The sequence below is a fragment of the Chionomys nivalis genome, chromosome 2 (genome assembly GCF_950005125.1).
Source record: "Chionomys nivalis chromosome 2, mChiNiv1.1, whole genome shotgun sequence".
Classification (NCBI taxonomy): Eukaryota; Metazoa; Chordata; class Mammalia; order Rodentia; family Cricetidae; genus Chionomys; species Chionomys nivalis.
The window spans coordinates 81,654,551-81,659,215 of NC_080087.1; positions in this window are offsets into that span (position 1 = coordinate 81,654,551).

The window sequence follows — 4,665 nt, forward strand, 5'->3', positions numbered from 1 at the left end:
CCCCTCACTGGGGGGTTCTAGGCAGGGGCTCCATCACTGAGCCACACCCCAGCCCCTCACTGGGGGTTCTAGACAGGGACTCTACCACTGAGCCACACCCCAGCCCCCCACTGGGGGATTCTAGGCAGGGACTCTACCACTGAGCCACACCCCAGCCCCCCACTGGGGGATTCTAGGCAGGGACTCTACCACTGAGACACACCCATAGTCTTCACTGGTGGATGCTAGTCTTGTGCTCCACTGCTGAGAGTCATACCTCCAACCACAGTGTGACATTTCAACACACACACACAGCACGCCAGGAGTAAATCATGCTAATCGGCAGCCCTCCCCTCAGACATAAGTGTCTTTCACTCTGTGGAGGCAGGGAGGAAGGGATGCAGAGCCCCTTCCCCGGCTTTGCCAGCGGTGTCATCCAATATTGGGAGTTTCGCTGGACTCTTCTTTACCTTCTCTCCTTCCTTCTCTGTTTTTTTCTTATTTAAGATTTAGTTATTTATGTATATGGGTGCTCTATTTGCATATATGCATGCATGACAGAAGAGGGCATCAAATCCCATTGTGAGCCACCATGTGGTTGCTGAGGGTTGAACTCAGGAGCACTGAGTGAGCAGTGATCTCCCAGCACCTTCCCCTCTTTTTCTTTTGAGGCAGGGTCTCATTATGGACCCCTGGCTGGCCTGGAACCCTTTCAGTGGAGTAGACTGACTTGAAGTCACAGAGCTCTGCCTAGGATTAAAGGTGTACACCACAACACCACACCCGCCTCCATCAATTAGGAAATCTTTAGTTTTATTTCTTAATTATGGTGTGTGTGTGTGTGTGTGTGTGTGAGTGTGTCTGCACATGAGTACAGGTACTCACAGATTCCAGAAGATAACATTAGGCTTCCATGAGGTGAAGTGTCAAGCAGTTGTGAGCCATTCGGTTGAGTGCTAGGAACCCATTTGAATCCTCTGTAAGGGCAGTGTCCACTCTTCAATGCAGAGACATCTCCCCAGCCCTACTTTTCTTTCTTCCTATCATTTTTTTTTCTTTTTGAGACAAGTTCCACCCTGTAGCTCAGGCTGGCCTTGAACTCTTGGGTTTCCTTCTTCCATCTTTCCAGCTCTGGGATGCTGAGAATGCAAGTCCTTCTATACCCAGCTAAACTGTGCTGCTTTCATTATGCATAAGTATTTACTCACACAAAATGTTTCCATATCTTTGTGTGTGAATTCTCATGCATTATGCCCACTTAATAGGTTTCTTCATATTTCCTTATATTTTTACTTGAAATTTGTTATTACTATTGTTATTATTATGTGGAATTTTTTGAAGATAGACTCTACTTATCCCATATTGGCCTGAAACTCCTGATTCTCTTGCCTTGTTCTCCTGAAAGCTGAGATTATGGGTGGGTGTGGACCACCATGTCTGGCTCTTCTTTTGAGAATCAGGTATGTCTGCCTGTGTGTGTGTCTCCATGTGTGCATCCATGTGCCTCATCCATGTGTGGAGATCAGGGAACAACTTCCTGGATTGTGCTTTCTTCCCCCCTTTTACCCCATGTGGGTGCCAGGGATGGAACATAGGCTATCAGGCTTGGCTACAAGTCCCTTTATCTGCTGAGCCACCTCACTGCCCCATTTACATTGCTTTTAATATTTGGCAGAGCTACCTTGTTTGTTGTCTTTTAATTTTCTTCATTTTTCCCCCATGATTTGTTTATTGAACTTAAAGGTGAACTTCATAACAAAGTTGCCTAGTTGTAGAAAAAACAGAATCTTGATCATCCCCTACCCTCCCTTCCTTTCTTCTCTCTGGCTGGAGGTTGGGGGCCTTGACCACCTCCTCCTCTTTCTCTCCCAATTTCCTTTTGTTTTCCTCGATGATATTTGTAATGGTATGGAGATGGGTTTGCAAACAACTGAGGAGCAATGGACCACTTTCTCTTTGCTTATCCTTGGACTCCTGTCGCCACCTGGTGACCATTATGTGCAACAGCAAATTTCAAGAATTAGAAAAATTCCATTGCTTCAAGCAGTAAAAATTTATCTCATGCATTTAAAGTAGGTCAAGCATTCATGAGTAGCATATCAGGATTAGTTTGGGTCAAAGACATTGTTTAGATCTCCAGGCTCTTGATCAGAGACCAACACAAGATGGTTGATTATTTGTTCCCATTCCCTCTGTCCATGTATATTAGTTGAGTTTGTATTGTTGTGAAGAGACACCATGATCATGGCAATTCATATAAAGGAAAACATTTAATTAGGGCTGGCTTACAGTTCAGAGGTATAGTCCATGCTCATCACAGTAGGAAGCTCAGAGGCATGCAGGCAGATATGTTTCTGGTAAAGGAACTGGGGATTCTACATCCTAATCCCTAGGCAACAGGAAGAGACCATGCATGAGCCACTGGTCTGGCTTGAGCATCTGAAACTTCAAAGTCCACCTACAGTGATACTTCCTCCAACAAAGCCACACCTACTAGAGCAAGGCCACACCTCCTAATAGTGCCACTCCCTATGAACCTATGGGGGTCATTTTCTTTTAAACTACAATACTATGTCTTCTAAGAAAAGAGTACACATGACGGGAGGGGTGGGGGAAGAGTTCCCAGGATCTCTATTCCAGTCTGAGTGAGAATGGGCACACCTACCACATCCACAGAGACTGGTGACTGCCTACCTCCAGCATCTGAATCATATGAAATAGAATTGTCACTGTACTTTGCCCTTGAACTTAGTTGGATCCTTAGACTTTTGTTTGAGGTAGGAACAGATCTACTTCTCTATTCCTGGAGCACAAGGTCTGAAAATTAGTCACACCTGTTGACAATCACCTTGAGAGAGCAGAGCTCTCTAATTTATAACTAGGTGGGACCTTTGTCTGAGGTAGAAGCACAATAACCTTGAAGGAACTAGAAACAAGTCCCAACTCTCCCACCTTTGGTCAATGTGCAAATAGGCCTTTTGGGGCCTCCACATGGTTGCAAGCATGCTCCACACATTTCTGAACACAACTCACCTCTGTTCCAGGAAGCTGGGCCTGGGGTTTACCAGTCTCATCACTGGAGGGAATGACGAGCCCTCAGTTATAGTTGTTATGGTAAAAATAAAATGCCGCAGGTCCTCACATGGCAGCAATGGGCAGTGGGCATGAGGCCATGGTGGATCACAAAGACAGCTGGGTCCCAGGCAGGGAGTTGTGTGACGGGTGAGAGACAGAGACCTATTAAGCATGCCATACAGAGAAAGTGGGTATTTATTCAGTGGGTTATGGAGTGGAGAGGGAAAGGAGGGAAAGGGAGAAGAGCAGAGAGAGAAAGAAAAACAGTGAGATAGAGAGGAGGGTAGAAGGAGAGAAGTGGGGAGAAAGGAGAGAGGCAGAAAGGAAAGACTTGCAGGCTGGAAGCAGAAGGAAAATCTGTTTGCCTCAGTGGCTGGGGCAGGGACAGGATAGGCCATTACATTCCCATCTCTTTTTTTATAATAAAAAGGTGGGAGATTAGGTGCAACAGGTTAAAGGAATTGGGGCAGCAGGTTCTGAAATAAGCTTCCTGTTTATTTGTGGGTACCATCTTGGGGGGGTCACATCCTGGGGTAGTTGGTCTCTTTACTCCTGTCTAGTGTTTGTGGATAGAAATGTCTAGCATCTCTCACACCTGTTTAAGGTATTGGCAGAACAGAGGACAAAGTTAAGTTTAGGAAAGAAAAATTTTAGGACCAGGCAATTAAGAAGAGTGTCTCTAACCTGCTAAGGTGATCCTTAAACTACTACTGCAAAGCCCTCTGAGCGGTTGAGGGCTTTTTATCAGGTGCAGCTACAGTGCAGAATCTGCCTGGAGAGCTGCGTCCGAGCTTGACTGTACTGGCTTTTAACTTAACAAGTAAGATTTACACTCGGAAAAAGACAGAAAGAAGAAAAAACTGCTTTCAGTAGAAGGTTAACAGCAGAATTGACAATAGTAGAGAATAGTTTAATATATTTTTATACCATATTTTTGTAAGAGACTTAAAAGTACATACCAATTTAAAACATGAAACTTATTGCTTTGTTAGTTTGGAATGAGATATAATGGGCATACAATTATAACATTTAATAGTAAACATAGGTGAATTTAAGTTACATGTATGCACACATACATAGTAAACAGGAATTAGGTGAAGTGGATGCTCTTGGTGGGCACTACCAAAGGCATGCCACTGCACAAAACACACATGTAACAGAGTCAGGAAGAGGAATTTAGAGATAAAATATAAGTATACTGGGGGATCAGGCAAGGTATACCTCAGTAAAGATGGCAAGACTTGGTCACCTGACCTGGCTCTTAGTTAAGATGGTGGTAAAGTCACCTGACCTCAGTCAAAATGGCAGTGGTCACATGTTTTATGGAGAAGACACATTTTTGAACCACAGGAGTTTTAAACATAATAAGAGATCTAGAGGTATGATCTGCCCTGTTGCCAAGCCACCACAAGCCATGGTGGTGAACAAAGGCTGGAAGTCAAAACTGCTGCCTCGTGGATCTAACTAATCTTGTCAGTTCTGTGGTATCAGTGGTAGTGGTGGCAGGGACAGTTTGAAGGAAAGCAGAGCCAGCAGGACACTGGCAGAGCACTCACAGTGGGTGGCTGGTAGTTTGAGGGTTTATACCATAGCTGAAAATGTGAAAACCTG